The sequence below is a fragment of the Portunus trituberculatus genome, chromosome 49 (genome assembly GCF_017591435.1).
Source record: "Portunus trituberculatus isolate SZX2019 chromosome 49, ASM1759143v1, whole genome shotgun sequence".
NCBI classification, from domain to species: Eukaryota; Metazoa; Arthropoda; class Malacostraca; order Decapoda; family Portunidae; genus Portunus; species Portunus trituberculatus.
In genome coordinates, this window is record NC_059303.1 from 11,597,860 (window position 1) to 11,615,359 (window position 17,500).

The 17,500-nt window shown below is 42.1% G+C and overlaps 1 long non-coding RNA gene across 1 annotated transcript in view; it reads right to left on the reverse strand.

The window, feature by feature from the left end:
- Nucleotides 1-13,774, reverse strand: part of LOC123499397 — a 117,723-nt gene extending 103,949 nt beyond the window's left edge. Inside the window, exon 1 of the long non-coding RNA XR_006672969.1 lies at nucleotides 13,731-13,774. This is a non-coding gene — a long non-coding RNA (uncharacterized LOC123499397). The remainder of the gene's footprint in view (nucleotides 1-13,730) is intronic.
- Nucleotides 13,775-17,500: the final 3,726 nt, after the last annotated feature.

The window sequence follows — 17,500 nt, forward strand, 5'->3', positions numbered from 1 at the left end:
CTTATTGTTCAGACAGATCATTCTTCTTCTCTAATGCATATATTCTTTCATACCAATTCTTATTTATTTGTTCTTTTATTCTTAAGCGTTTTATTGTTTAAATGTAGTTCGTATATTTGAAAACAAAATATAAAACAAAACAAAAAATAATCAAATTCATGTAAGTCCTTGACAAAAATAATTTTAATGTAATATATCACCATACTTTACATCCATGTTCATTATTCCACACCTGAACGAGTCTCTACAGACAGGCGCGTCTATTTAGGGAAAGAACGTCAAGCGATGCCTTTGTTCCCCTGTGGCACAAATGTAACCGCCGAGTTGTGCTCTTTGATCTCTCCGCCATCCAAATGGAAGCCAGTGCTCTGAGGTCATGCCAGGTGTTTACAGATCCAACGCCGCCGCTGACAGGTCCCAAGCCTCTCCCGCTGCTAAATTGGCTCACCTAAGCCTCGATACATTGAGTCCGTCTGGGGAGCTTTGTCGCCCCTCAACCATCGCTAACGTTCAATTCTTCACTAAGACCTTGAAACTTCCCCCATAAGACTTATACCCGTACACTGAAGCATTTGTCGGCTTTCTTGTGCATTTCGAGGGAGTATAGTTTTGTTACGTGAATATCCTGCGTCACGGCATCCGCCACAGCCGTGCCTGAATCGTGAGTTACAGTCGGGAAGAGAAGCATCGAGAGAAGGCGACGTCAGCAGTTTTCGTGGTTACACAAAAGGGGAGGTTTGTGCCCGACGGGGTCGTGACCCAAGTGGTGGGTGTCAGGTAACAGGAGCGATGCAGCAGGAAGGGGAAAAGAAGGGAAACAGTCGTGTACGCTCAGTAGGCCTACACAGAATTAGGCCTATTTGGAAAAGGGAAAAGTGAGGTGAAGAGGAAACAAGGAACGACAAAAACGACAGAAACCAATCCCGCAGTATTAGGTTTCAAAATGGCGCGGCGGTACAGTTATTCACAAGGAACGGGCGGGTGTAGCAATCCAAGTGGAAGTCTCAGGCGGTTCGTTGGTGCACCAGTCCAGCGTGAGCTTAGCGGAACGAGGCAGGCAGGGGAGGGGATGGTGGGCGTCCAATGTCCCCGAGCAGGCCATGTCGTCTTAGTGTCCACCTCCTTAGTGGACTTTGGAGGATTGTATTAACAGCCACTGCTAGACCCCACGTGATGGCGTCCACCACAACCATCTTCGAGGCATCAGGACACTTTCACGTTTTTTTTTTCTTTTCTTTTTCTCAATAGATACGTAACAAAGAAATACATATTCAGACATCCCGATATACAAAACACAGTAAAACAAGCAGACATGTATTCACACACACACACACACACACACACACACACACACACACACACACACACACACACACACACACACACACACACACACACACACACACACACACACACACACACACACACACACACACACACACACACACACACACACACACACACACACACACACACACACACAAACGTTCACCGTAAGCCTCACAAACTCAACAGTAAGCCTTCATAAACCCAGACCACCTCATACTATACACACACCCGCACCCCGCCAACCCCCGCACAGCAGCCCCGCAAGCACCTTCACAACACAAGGGCACTACTGTATCGCTCGCTCGCCATCGCCGGGAACAACTTGGCAAGGAAAAATAATGCAGAGTGGGAGAGGCAATGGGTGGCTGAGGCGCGGTGAGGATCAGACGGGTGCTAACGAGGGGAGAGAGTGGTCGACAACACTCTCCTTGATTACCCACGAGGAATTACCGTAATGATTTCTTTATGGCGGGCGAAGGAAGGAAAATGGCGAGGAGGGAGAGGAGAGGAAAGAGGAAGCAAGCAAGCGAGAGAACGATTAAGCTTAAGAAGTACGAAACCTAGCTAGAAAATAATGTTTGTGAAGAAATGTGTTAAGACGCTAATGGTAATGGTAACGATGCTATCTTTAAGTTATGAATAATACATGAGCACCAGTATCCCTAAGGTAAACAACCTCTTTACATACTTATTTGTGAAGAAATCTGAGTAAACAAGGAAGGAAGAGCACGGTTAAGATGTGGGAGGAGAGAGAACACACACACGCACTTTTCCTCTTAACAAGGGTCTCTACATCCTGCAGGGCGCCTCTCAAGAGCGGAAAACCGGAAAGAGGAAGGACTAAGTTATGTAAATCAAACCCTTATCATTTTTTTACCCTAATAAAACTCCCATGAAAATTAACTCAGTCATTATGAGGCTGGTGAGCAAAGAGGCGAGAGTGAAGCCAGACACGCGACGGGAGAGACAGCAGGACAATCCGAGGCATACACGTTACCTTCCTGACAGATAGGATTTGATTTCCGTGACCTTGAAAGTGAGGAGGCGGTGCAAGGGAGGAGAGGAAGGTGGAGGGGAAGGGAAGAAAACGAGACCCCAACATCGTCTGGCAGCCGCTGATGCGATAATTATACAATCGCATGAGCGATAAGAGTGAAGATGAGGCAGTGTGAGACCTTTTTACGGAGTCTTAAACGGCTGTTATATAATGAAACGTGGAATGTCTCGCATTATTCTGATATTAGTGTGTGTGTGTGTGTGTGTGTGTGTGTGTGTGTGTGTGTGTGTGTGTGTGTGTGTGTGTGTGTGTGTGTGTGTGTGTGTGTGTGTGTGTGTGTGTGTGTGTGTGTGTGTGTGTGTGTGTGTGTGTGGACAATGGAACTGTTTAATGCGATAGAGCAGAGAAAGAAAATAAGACGAGGAGGGCAAGGATGGAAGTGAGGAGATATGAGGCAATAAAAGGTGAAAGAGGGCCGTAAATATGTGACGGTAAATGTATGAGATGTACTTTGAGAAATGGAGAAAGTGAACAGTCTCAAGAAAAGGAAAAAAAACATTAACAACTGTGAGTAAATCAGGGCCACATGGTATCAGTTTGAGTCTATTAAAAAAAAAAAAAAAATGGGCGGTTCATGGGGAAAAATAGGGATGTAGTATTAGTAAACGACAAGAAACACAAGAAAAAAAAAATATGAGAGTAAATAGCAAAGGTAACAAGACGGAATGTTAAGTAGGAGTAAAGGAACAAAATTCACATTATGACAGACGAAAAAAAGCTTATATTCCAAACAAATTGATTTATGGAGTTTTTTTTTTTTTAAGTTATAAAACTGGCAAAGATTTATTTAATGGGAATAGTCTCCCTACTTTCAAGACTATATAACTCATTCATCCCCTTCTCCCTCTTTCTCTCTCTCTCTCTCTCTCTCTCTCTCTCTCTCTCTCTCTCTCTCTCTCTCTCTCTCTCTCTCTCTCTCTCTCTCTCTCTCTCTCTCTCTCTCTCTCTCTCTCTCACCAAAACACCTTGGGGGAGATATGGAGATATGAACACATCAGTTACAGACATTTAAGCAGGGATGTACGGATGCACTCACCTTTAGCCACCTCTGCAGCTCTGAAGGTTAAGCCACACCGACTATAATGAATCTCTCCGTCTTTTCCAGCAGATGAACTAACCGGAGAGGCAAAGTGACGAGGCATGCACTTCGTTACGCTTTACCACACCCCTCGTTTTCATCTCCTTGTCCCTTTAACCGTGCGAGGACACCCTACCCAAGACCACGACTGTAATACCCAAGCAGGCAAGACAGAGGGAAAAGGATAAAAGAGAGAAAACGAAGGCAAGCTGTGAGTTTTAAGCTGTTCTTTGATGCATTGTTATTACTTCAGTTTCATAGATGTCATACTTTTTTTTATTTTCACTTTCGTCTTTTTTTTTCATGCACGAGTTAAATATCAGTCCTTGTTCTCCTCGCTTTTCCTTGAGTGGAAGGGCCTATAAATTTCGTGTTCTGCGCAGGCTCAGTGTGTCCCAGAGAGCGGGTGTGTCCAATGAAAACCAAGAGAGTTAATTAAGCCCATCTGGTCACTCAAACTTCCATCTCTCTCTCTCTCTCTCTCTCTCTCTCTCTCTCTCTCTCTCTCTCTCTCTCTCTCTCGTGTTTCCTGTCATTCAACTAACAAAATATGCGCCACAAGTGAAAGGCAGACAGGTTGATTGATAAAAAGAGATGGAAATAAAATAGATAAACAAAGAAACAGGCAGACATGCAGGCACGCTGACAAACAAGAGAGAGAGAGAGAGAGAGAGAGAGAGAGAGAGAGAGAGAGAGAGAGAGAGAGAGAGAGAGAGAGAGAGAGAGAGAGAGAGAGAGAGAGAGAGAGAGAGAGAGAGAGAGAGAGAGAGAGAGGGTGTTAGGGATTGGGAAGGGGGGGAGGGGGAAGCAAGCAGAATATTCAGCAAACAGGAAGTGATGGAGTATATTGGCGTATGTTCACGTGCACAAGATGGCCGGGACGTACAAGACATACAAGACAGTGAACAGAGTCCTGCTGAGTGAAATGCCTCCCGTCCGTCTGTTCCCGAGCATTTAACAGAGCGAGGCGTGAAATATTGCTGCACACGGGACACACTATACCGCCAGCTGCTGTGTGTGTGTGTGTGTGTGTGTGTGTGTGTGTGTGTGTGTGTGTGTGTGTGTGTGTGTGTGTGTGTGTGTGTGTGTGTGTGTGTGTGTGTGTGTGTGTGTGTGTGTGTGTGTGTGTGTGTGCAAGCTTACACGCATTACCCAACCTCGTCAAGAGAAACACCACCTAATCGCACTCAAAATCACACACAAATAACCTACAAAGAAGAGAGATGTGGCATGAATAGGAGTGACGATGGAGAGAAAAAACACACACACACACACACACACACACACACACACACACACACACACACACACACACACACACACACACACACACACACACACACACACACACAAATCTAAATACATTGGATCATCAGCAGGGAGTTAAATTTGGTACGTGAATATGATATTATTATTTCCTCTTTTCACGTATGCATAAAAAAGGACCTCCTACACCTCGTCCAATAACAAAAGAGCCGCGTTTAACTCACCTGGGCGGCCATGCAAGTAATAGGGCTGGAATCCTCACTGCACCCTCGCACAATACAAGGTTTATCCATAATTTATTGAATATGACACATGGGAAAGGCCGTATCACTGAGAAATTCGATTCCAAGTTTTTAAATCCAGGTAATAGAGGCAATAGATCCCAGCCGTGCCATTCAAATTCTCCATAACAGTTATACCACGGAATTGAATCCTCTACTCGTTTTGGGGAGAATGGCCAAGGCTGTTTTTTTTTCTCTCTCTCTCTTTTTTTTTTTTTTACTGTTGGGTGTTTTGTTCAGTGGTATTGGAATCTGTGAGGTATTATCAGGGGGATAATTCATCCAGTGTTTTGTTTACAGGCAGGGACCCTCGAAAATGTAAACCGGATGAGGGTTGGTTGCTTATTTTAGAGTCGTGTTTCAGGAACACCAGAGAAAGGAGTCAAAGAGTGTAAGGGTGTGGTTCTCTCTCTCTCTCTCTCTCTCTCTCTCTCTCTCTCTCTCTCTCTCTCTCTCTCTCTTGGCCACAACCATGCACACACTTCACGCCGGTCTGGGAAGCCTCAAGTAATGGACCCGGGAATGGTTAAAGGAAATATGATCCCTAATACTTCGCTCAAAACTGATTCGTCTAAGTGGCTCATCCTTCATCCTTGAGCGTGATTCTGCTCCATGCCGCCCCTGCCCTCCACGCCGCACCCTAGTTAGTGATCCTTCGCACCCCTCACCCGCCCACTTCGTTGACCTCCTCCCATTCCTTATCTCCCTGTCTCTTTATGATCTTAAATAACCTTACTCATGTCTCCTTCCTTCAAGTGACCTTCCCTAAATCCCTGGTCTTCATTTTTCCCTCCCCAGCAAGTGTCTCCAGCCCGTCGCTAAACAATTTATCTCCCTTCACACTTAACACATGTCTCGTCGTTAGTTTCCCCCACCAAGACTTTGCCCTTCCTTTGTATATTTACACGTACCGCAAGCTCTTGGTTTACCAACACAGTGTAAGGTGAACCACACGCTACACTCCGATACACAAACATACTGAGTACCCTCTACACATATACTTGATGGTAATGTTACGTATACGTACACTCATATCCTACACACACACACACACACACACACACACACACACACACACACACACACACACACACACACACACACACACACACACACACACACACACACACACACACACAGACAGCTCCCCAGCACAGACGCACCAAGTAGACAGGGGATATAAACACAATGGAGTGGCGGGGTCTTGGCCAGGCTTCAAGGGGCTTCTGACACAACTGGGGCGCAATATATTAAGGAAGGCGAGGAACTAAATCCTGGCCGACCCTGTGTTTACTTGCGGGAGGTATTATCCGCCTCCAACCAGCTGCCGAGGTGACTGTGACGGTGTTTATGAAGGGGGTTTAGCGTCTTACGTGTGTAGCGGTGTGTGTGTGTGTGTGTGTGTGTGTGTGTGTGTGTGTGTGTGTGTGTGTGTGTGTGTGTGTGTGTGTGTGTGTGTGTGTGTGTGTGTGTGTGTGTGTGTGTGTGTGTGTGTGTGTGTGTGTGTGTGTGTGTGTGTGTGTGTGTCTCGATGTAAAAGTTTCTTCAGAGAATTTTCCATTATACTTATTAATGGATAGCTTTAGACAGTGAATAAAATACTACTAATAACAACACTGAAAAAAAAAAAATTCTTTTTCATTCTAGTCATACAACGAAATAAAGTCAAATTACGTTATATCACGTGATGCTATTCACTCTATCATTAACGCTAAAATAAACAAGAAACCTTAAATATAAATACCAAAACCAGTTTGCGGGGAACAGGGTGGCGGGTACGGGGAGGTCACGGGATCGCAGACGGGGAAAAAAAGAAAGAAAAGAGAAGGAGGAAAAAAAGAGTGGGGATGATGCGATCTTGTTGTGTCGGGGCAGAGCTGTCGGCGTCTGGGGAACACGTCCTGTTGAATTGCTCTTTTAGTTAGACACCGCCCAGAGCAGCAGGTGTGACGGGTGGGAGACGCAAGCTGACACCGCTGAATAAAATGTTCCGCAAACAAATACATGGATGAAGAAAATATAAAGAGGAGACTCGGGTTTCAAGGAATAGCGTTTAGTTTTGGGTTTCACAAAAGTGGAGCATAATGTTTAGTATGAATTGCGTTGCTTCGTGTGAAAAGGCTTAAATATGAGGAGATGATCTTACAGCTTTTGGTGGAGTAATGCTACAAATATTCATGCATGCTTTTGTGTGTGTGTGTGTGTGTGTGTGTGTGTGTGTGTGTGTGTGTGTGTGTGTGTGTGTGTGTGTGTGTGTGTGTGTGTGGAGTGTGTGCATGTGGGAGTGCAATCAGATACACGTGTTGGTGGGAAGGTGGGTGGGAAATATGGGAAAGCAATCAGATACACACACACACACACACACACACACACACACACACACACACACACACACACACACACACACACACACACAAAGAGCAAGACAGACATGCAGAGATCAGAAAACGAGACAAGGTAAAACGATAGAATCTGAGAAAAAAAAAGGAGATATAGAAAGGAAGGAAAAAAATACGAAAAGAAAGGAGGAGAAGGAGTAAGAAAAAAAGGAAGGAGAGAGGGGAGGGGTGTGTGGCGCTACCTGGGGGTCCTGCTCCCTCTACCCCCACTGCGGCGGCCATTACATCGTGGCACTAAAGCGGTTACGAGGTGCCAATAGCGGCCGGCAGCATTTTGATCAGGTGGAGGGGTCGAAGTGGAGGGCCATGCTTGCTGCCACTGGGAACTGCTTGGAAATCGTCACCGTCACTGTCACCGTCACCATCCACACACCAGTGACTTTCGTGGCTGGATGTGAGGAGACGCAAAAGGTACTGCATGTCTGATATTCTCTCTCTCTCTCTCTCTCTCTCTCTCTCTCTCTCTCTCTCTCTCTCTCTCTCTCTCTCTCTCTCTCTCTCTCTCTCTCTCTCTCTCTCTCTCTCATATCGATCACCAAGCATAATATATCTCACATGAAATTTAATACCGCAGCTCCACACGACGCGATGCAACATTCCACAGTTGTTAATTTTATGCAGGAACCCTCTCGCGGTCCTCACCCAGTATGCTTAATGCAAATACACTGATGTGAAGCTCCGACCAACACGTCGTGCGTCAGGGGAGAGTAATAATTTATATGCATGGGCAGTAATGTTTTCATAGTGCGTGGTGTTAGAAAAGAATTAAAGGAATACAGAATAAAATGTAAATGTAAAAGACGTGTTATGTTTAGTGGCATGTGCGGCATCTCACTTATGGTGCTTAGGTTGCAGGTGCCTCCTCGCCTCTTGAATGAGACTCGGGAGAAAAATCTTACCTCCACAGTATAGAAATGAAAGAAAAAAAAAAAAAAAAAATAATAATATGAAAATGTGGATAGAGGGTCGGTTATACACTCCTCTGTACCTTTGTCTTCTCTGCATGGATAAAATAATACTAGCAAAATATAGCAACCAAAAAATTAAGCTTCAAAATATTTCCTGTGTAAATATTAAATGAATAACAGTGATTAGAGAAACCACCATTACTATGCTTTCACCAAGAAAAAAATATATATTATGTGATAAGTGCATGTGGTAAAAATAAATAAATTATATAAATATATATATATATATATATATATATATATATATATATATATATATATATATATATATATATATATATATATATATATATATATATATATATATATATATATATATATATATATATATATATATATATATATATATATATATATATATATATATATATATATATATATATATATATATATATATATATATATATATATATATATATATATATATATATATATATATATATATATATATATATATGTGTGTGTGTGTGTGTGTGTGTGTGTGTGTGTGTGTGTGTGTGTGTGTGTGTGTGTGTGTGTGTGTGTGTGCAAATTCAGCAGGCCTCGAAGGTCAGCCGGTTAGAAGGTTTCCGTGCGTAGCCAAAACTTGTTAATCATTTCCGAGTATTAAACATTAGCGCCGCTCTTATTCCACGCAGCTGACGAAGCAAATAAACAACACAGGGAATCGGCTGCAACCACGCACTGCCGCCATGCCTACCTATCCTGCTCGCCATTTTATTTGTTGCTACAAGGCATAAAAATTACACGTGGACTTGCAAAACGCCCTTGAGAGATGAGGTCGGAGGCCGCAGTGGAAGTATTTGTGAGCCCAGCAGTTCAAGGGCAGAGGGACGTCAAATACTTTTTTCCTCTTTTTTTTTTTTTTCCTCCGCCCAGCAGATCATGAGGTAGCAGGGAGGGAAGAGCCAACCAGTCGATAAGGGTGATTTTCCCTCAATTTCAAAGGCACGGAACAACTCTATTTGCAATATTCTGTAAGTTTCTTGACAAATTCTGGAGGGATTCACGAACCTGTAATGTAAATCTCGGTAAGTCAAGCATTAATAGTTGTAATTCTGGGGCGTGAATCACCTTCCTTGTCTCCACGAAGGTCTCAATCGGTGCGAGTTATCGGTTCCTATCCTCGCCGCCTCACAGTAATTGACGTGTGCTACTGCAATTATTTTCTATAATTCTGAATTTATTTTCTCCACTCGGCCATCTGTAGCGTCACAGCGCCGAGTGATGATGCTTCACACGGCACCAAAATTCAGCTTGATTAAGACGTTCACCATCCACGAGACGGCGTAGCACACTTACCCAGCAAGTTCCCAATCCCTCTATTTTCCATCAAATGAGAACCGACTATAGCATGATTACGTACAATAAATTCCCGCGTTGCGATGGGAGTTGAAGTTATTAGCATAATGGTTCTATGCGCCCTGGAGAGCTAAGTCTGGCGAGGCCTTTACGGTCAGCACCACCCTCCCCCCTTTCCTTCATGACAGCCGCAGTCTGATAGCAATGAATATGAGTGCGAGCAAATATATTACCTCTCTCTCGGCCCTCACTTCGGGTTCTCTCCATGATATGGCTCCCTTCCCCCCTAAGATTCCCTTACTCGGATTCTTCCTCCCTTCATCTCGATCTCCTCTACTCCCTCCCCCTTTCTGTCTGTACTTTTGGCTTCCTTATCCAGCGCCTGCCTCCATCCCTCCGTCCCTCTCTCTTCCTTCACTTCTGTCTTCTGTCCCTGATGCTGCCCTCCTTGTACAACTCTTGTCCCCTTCTTCCTATCATTCTTCTTATCTCTCTCTCTCTCTCTCTCTCTCTCTCTCTCTCTCTCTCTCTCTCTCTCTCTCTCTCTCTCTCTCTCTCTCTCTCTCTCTCTCTCGTTCCTTTGTGTATATCATTATTCCCCACATCCTTCTCATTTTCACTCCGTTGCTGCCTTACCTAATAATTTCTCTCGTCTCCATCTCTCTTTTGTCCCAAACTACACCATCTTCTCACTTCTTCCCTAACCCTTTCTTGCACCGCCACTAATTATCGACTCCCTCATGCTCACCATTCTCCTTACTCATCTCTCTCTGTCTCTCTCTCTCTCTCTCTCTCTCTCTCTCTCTCTCTCTCTCTCTCTCTCTCTCTCTGTCGTTCTTCCCCTTCTCAGATTTCCTCATTATCCTTAAATAGGTCCTGAAGATACAAATTCTTTAATAAATCGTCACAGGTGATGATCATATTAAAATTAAGCCCGCGTTTCATATCTCACGTGTAAATACAAAGGAGAACTTGCATTACTGTCTATTCTCTCCTTTGCTGCATAAAGGAAGGACTCATTAAACTAAGAAACCGTCAGGGTGTAAGAGAAGGAGGTCGTTAAGGGATCGGGAAAGAGGGAAAGAAAAATGGTAATGCTTGTATTCATCTTGATAGGCGTGGCTTTTCCATTACTGTAATGTAAATGTTATCAGTACCAAAGATAATGTCATTCCCACTTTGCTATTACGTCCACGCAGGCACCGATCGTAACTTAAGAGGACGTAACAGAAGAGAGGGAAGCAAGAAAAGAAGGTGGTAAGGAGGGTGAAAACGGGAGAAAGGAAGGGAAGGAGGCATGGAGAGAGAAAGAGAGAGAGAGAGAGAGGCAGGAAAAGGAGGGAGGAACAGGAAGGGGTGTGGAGGGAAAATATCGCAGCATAAGATCGGAAAATGAAATCGAAAATAGCTCGCCGGGATAAAATATACTTCGCTTATCCGGAAAAATGAAATGCTGGAGGGAAATAAAATAGAACTGTCACAGACCAAGAGTTTATCCGGTCTCCCCGAGGAATTTCAATTTTCATGCCTTGGCCCCCTCTCCCCCTCCGATATATGAAGCAGCAGGCACTCGGCAAATTACAATATTTCTCACTGTACTGAGCGAGTTGGAGACCTGTGACGATTGGTTATTCCTACGCTCCCGATAGAAAGAAAGAAAAAAAGAGAAAAAAATACCTGAGTCATACAGCAATGCATGTAATATTCTCACAGCGACTCCCACCAGGAACTTAATGCACTTAATCTTACACTTCACTGCTGCTACTGTTTCTGCAGCGGCTTCTGTGATTACTGTGACTGTTGCTGCTACTGATGCTGCTACTCGGCATTACTGCTTTTGATGCTGATGCTACAATTACTGGAATAAACAACAGGAAATACTAACACAACAGCAACAATAATAACAACAACACCAATACCAACAACTACTACTATTACTTCTACTTCTACTACTACCACTACTATTACTAATTCTGCATATGCTTTTTGTTTTATTATTCTTTCTATTACTACAGTTACTACTACTACTACTACTACTACTACTACTACTACTACTACTACTACTACTATTGAATTATCTTTATGACTTACTGTTACTATTATGTTACTACTGTTGCTTATATTGTTAATAATGATGTTCCGCCTCATTAAGCTTTCTATAAATATTATATTTTTCATAACTATATAAATCAATGAAGTTATTACTGTTATTACTGTTTACTAGTGTTGCAGCTGCTACCGATCTTACTGCTGTCACCTGCACCGCCATCAATTGCATTATCAGTATGTAGGAATTTTACTATTAACATTATCTCTCTCTCTCTCTCTCTCTCTCTCTCTCTCTCTCTCTCTCTCTCTCTCTCTCTCTCTCTCTCTGTCTCAGGCCTCATGCCGCGTTACTATACAATCACGTAGCTTCTTCACCACAAAATCTCATCACGTCACTTCCCCGCCATCACCAACATAACGCCACCACCCGCCTTACCAGCCCGCATCCTCGCCATCATCACTCCACCACAAAACCAAGATCCCTTATCTAAAATCCAACTGCCCCACCACAACTTGCAGCTCCACCGTCCATGTATTACAGTAGCCTCACTCCCGGAATTCCACGTCACCTATTTACGGAATATCAGGCGTGCTTTTAACTTATGGAGCACTGTTAGTTTTTGAATCATTGCCTCTGCTACCTATTACTTTATCAGCGTGATAGCCCTTCCAGATTTTCAACAGTATACATTCCAGACTACTCCTCACACTCTCACACTCACACTGTGCTAACACTCGCGAGGAGTCAACATGTGTTATAATGCATTCTGATCTTTGTGTCACAATTGCATGAGGGTCACTCTGATAATTATACCTTGACTTCATTCTCCAGAAATTTATATGAAAAAATAACACACCTTCCATTTCTTTTCAGACAGACTTGAAGTAAAATGATAGTTGAAACGAATTGACGGGAAGAAGAAAGGAAACGAAAGTGAGGGGAGGAAGGGAAGTAAGAAAGATAAATGAGGTGAAATGATTCTAAAGACAGGAAAGAAAAAAAAAAGAGAAGCTGTCAAAATATATATATATATATATATATATATATATATATATATATATATATATATATATATATATATATATATATATATATATATATATACACACACACACACACACACACACACACATACACACGTATATAAGTTCAGGCATGTATAGAGGTTATTAAAAAAGTAAATAAAAAAAAAAGGATGGTGATGAAGTTCGACAGGTGAGACTGGCAGGTGTAAATGCAGAACAGGGCTCGTAAAGCTCCCCGCAGCCCCACACGGGCGTGGGGCTGAGGCACGTACAGGGGCAGCCAATGCACGTCGTAAATATGAATCAGGGAACGTAAACTATCCAGGAGCAAGTCGTGCGTTGGGTAGAGGAAGATGAATGGTAGAGATAGTTGTAAAAAATAGTTTTAAAGGATTGGAGCCGACTTTCCTTTGGGGGGACTGTCTGGAGAGAAAGAGTGGTCTTAAGGGGAGAAAGGGGGCAACGTGGGCAAAGGGAGATGGTGTGGAGGAATGCACTGCTCATAGAAAAAAAAAATAAGGTCGCGGTTGATGAGATATACAAATGCCAGTGTTGTCTGGGAAGAGTTAAGGATATAAGGAGGCGAAAGAGAGCCTGCCATGTGGCTATGGATAAATACTGATAAGCATATGCCATTATATACTGTACACTTGAAAAATTTCAGGTGCACAAAAAATAGTATCTAACAATCTAAAAATAAAGAAAAAAATCAACACACTCCTTACTAAGACACCCTATTTATGAAAAAGGCGTCTCCCTAAACACCCTTCCTAACAATAACTACATTAAGAGCACAGAAGAGAAGGGTGAGAGAGGAGAGGCCATAAGGGGCGGTCTCTGTGGTCTCACAATGCAGAGAAGACCAGCAAGGCAAGATGAGAGGCAGAGATGTAACCTCAAGGCTGAGAATCAATGACTCCACCGGGAAGCCGCAGCCGCAGCATCCAGACTAAAACCACATGAGATTCTCCTTACCTTAGTGGTGGGAGGTGTTCTCGAGCGGCCGACAAAGGTCCTGGAAGAAAAGAGAAAAGGGTGAGACTGTGCCTGTGGGGATAGGGAAGCCTGGAATTCCTCCAAAAAACACATGAGAAAAAGATGAAATCTGTCTTACATATCAAATTGTACGTATTTCCTCTGAAATGAAGAAATTTATCTCACTTCGTTTTGGCTACATCACTGTGAGCCTTAAGTCTGTAGAGGGCAATGCGAGCTCTTCCTGCGACTGAACGGAGGGGTTGCCCTCTTATCACTGAAGTGCCTCTGAGTAACACAAGCTAGTCAGTGAGGAGCATAAGGAAGGAACTGAAGGACGTTCCCGCATCTTTCGACACACACACCGACATTTAACCCACGAGGAAGTCTCAGAACAAGCAATACAGCTAGACACCGTATTGTCCACACAAAAGATGTTTGTCTTTTATTCCTAATTTGGGTTTGGGCTGACCCGGTTTTGCAAGACTGTGAAATTAATGACACGTGGAATATAAATTTTGCTGATCACCCGCTGTTTCGACGCTAATGAGGAGTGGAACATCACACTGGTTACCATTCTATTCCCTCTTTTCCTTGATCTCCAAAGACTAGTGCACAGCTTCATTCTCTGACAACACTCCAGTTATCTTTAGCCTCTCCCACCCTTTCACCCTCACAAAATGCACCCAACTCTATTTCCCACTTTGAATTTCACCCGAAAGCATAATTAAGGCGTCAGCTCATTATGCGCCGACAGGTATCTATGTGACGCTGCCTCCTCCCAGTCAGAGGATGAACAAACACAGCCGCTCTTCTGCCGTGTTAAGTCTGCCAGAGGACACATGCCTCATTTACCGCCACTCATGGCTGGATTTTCTGCAGGAGTAATGACACCTTGAGAAAAAGCATGAAAATACACACTATAACATATCACTCAGGCCTATTTCATAACAGGCCCAGTACAAGAAGGCAGCTCGCGTGAGAGGAAGACAAGATATAATTGAGTATGTTTTGCGCAAATGTACAAAAAAAAGTTGAATATAACTCTCGCTATGAATTGTAATAAACGCTCAGCTTCAAGCAGAAAAACGGGACCAAGGACGTGATTGTAGGGATGGGTGGAGGAGGAGGAGGAGGAGGAGGAGGAGGAGGAGGAGGAGGAGGAGGAGGAGGAGGAGGAGGAGGAGGAGGAGAAAACAAAAGGAAAAGGAAAAAGAAAATGATGAGAAATAACTAGAATAAACGGAAGAGGAGGAAATGTAAGGACAAAAGAAGGAGGAGAAGGAAGAGGGAGGAAATGAAAGAAGAAGAAGAAGAAGAAGAAGAAGAAGAAGAAGAAGAAGAAGAAGAAGAAGAAGAAGAAGAAGAAGAAGAAGAAGAAGAAGAAGAAGAAGAAGAAGAAGAAGAAGAAGAAGAAGAAGAAGAAGAAGAAGAAGAAGAAGAAGAAGAAGAAGAAGAAGAAGAAGAAGAAGAAGAAGAAGAAGAAGAAGAAGAAGAAGAAGAAGAAGAAGAAGAAGAAGAAGAAGAAGAAGAAGAAGAAGAAGAAGAAGAAGAAGAAGAAGAAGAAGAAAAAGAAAAAAAAAAAAAAAAGGAGGAGGAGGAGGAGGAGGAAGAGAAAAATTTTGGAGAACATTTTTTTTTTTTTTTCTGCTTGAAAGATGAGAAGATAATTTCTATTAAATCTGTTTAAAAGCGCGGTAGCGTTCTGGGAATGGTTAATAATTCTAAAACAAAATGAAAGGAACAGGCAATCATCCTTCCCTTCCTAAATGATTCACCTTTACTAAATACCCAACTGCATAATGCACTGTAGGGAATATTTTCAGAGCTTTCATGGCACCATCCAATAAGAGAAAGCCTAAAGACCGTATCGGGAGCGTTAACATATTCTCCTCAGAATACAAAAGTGTTTCTCTTTAAATGTGCGATGCATAGTCAGTGATAAAACTCTCAGCAAAATTGCAAATCATCAAAATATCATACAATGCGAAGCTCAGTATGTTATTCCGTAATAATGAGGGAATCAGACTATAATTGCGCCCTTTCAAACAATACTCTCTCTGTTTTCTTAAGTATTAAATAATAAATCAAGAAAAGATATTCAGTACAGTATATGTATCTACTATGTAGCGTTGGCAGTATTATATATATATATATATATATATATATATATATATATATATATATATATATATATATATATATATATATATATATATATATATATATATATATATATATATATATATATATATATATATATATATATATATATATATATATATATATATATATATATATATATATATATATATATATATATATATATATATATATATATATATATATATATATATATATATATATATATATATATATATATATATATATATATATATATATATATATATGTGTGTGTGTGTGTGTGTGTGTGTGTGTGTGTGTGTGTGTGTGTGTGTGTGTGTGTGTGTGTGTGTGTGTGTGTGTGTGTGTGTGTGTGTGTGTCAGTCTAGGCACGTTAACGTTAAATGACGAAAATCCATGATTTGTTGCGCAATTATTAATTCTACGCTCACATATCACGCTTATGTGTTTTCAACGAACATTTCTCAGTCACAGTTTTACAGGAATTCAAAATTATATATTAGAAAGAACTATCGCCATGATACCCAGTGCGACTTGTAATTTAGGGATACCTTTCCTGAGCAAATACAAAGTGTCGTGAGGAAAGCTGATGGAGTCACGAATTTTTGTTATAAGAAGACATCAGAGGTGACCGATGAGTTGACCAGTGTGGTGACCAGGCTGCGACACCACCTTCAAACTATCATACCTGTCCCCACTCCTAAATACACACATCCACAGACACACACACACACACACACACACACACACACACACACACACACACACACACACACACACACACACACACACATCTCCACCACCACCACCACCACTACCACCACCACACACACACATCAACGCCACCACCACTACCCTCTCAGGCATCAGCAACACCCACAAAACCACATTCCCTCACGCTACCACATCCACCACCACCACCACCACCACCACCACCACCACCACCACCAACACCATCACCACCACCACCACAACTACCATTGCCGCCGCCGCCGCAGTCTTCAGGTTCCGAATACAGCAATTCAGATGAATTTTTATATGCAATTTTGCAAGTCAACATCTTTCCGTGGTAGACAGATATAAAGACACAACTCATAGGAAATGTATGCATTTATGCATACATGCTTACTTTCATAAGGAAGAAAATACGAGAAAATACATAAACGTATATAAATACATACACATGAATACATACATACATACATACATACATACGTACGTAAATTCATGTAAAATTGCACGCATGAGCCACGCTTCGGTAGAACAATGAAAGGAGGTTACAAAATATACCAATAAAATATGGTATATTTATGTGAAGTCTTGTCGCGGGTGAAAAATATATATACACATATATCTATCAATATTTTTGGTCGTTTTAAATTTATTAGACTGAAGAATCTTCAAATGTTAAGAATACCCGAATAAGATGTTGTGCTCCTTCCAAAAGACATGGATGAAGAAATTACAAAACCTGAGACTTTACAACCTGAGAATATTCCCTTATTTGTTAAAAGAATATATTATCAACAGCAGGATAATTGCCGTCATCGTCACTATTATCATTGGAAATCATGAAGTCTTAAATCAAGCCGATCCATATTAATCTTGCAAGGACGCGCGCGGAG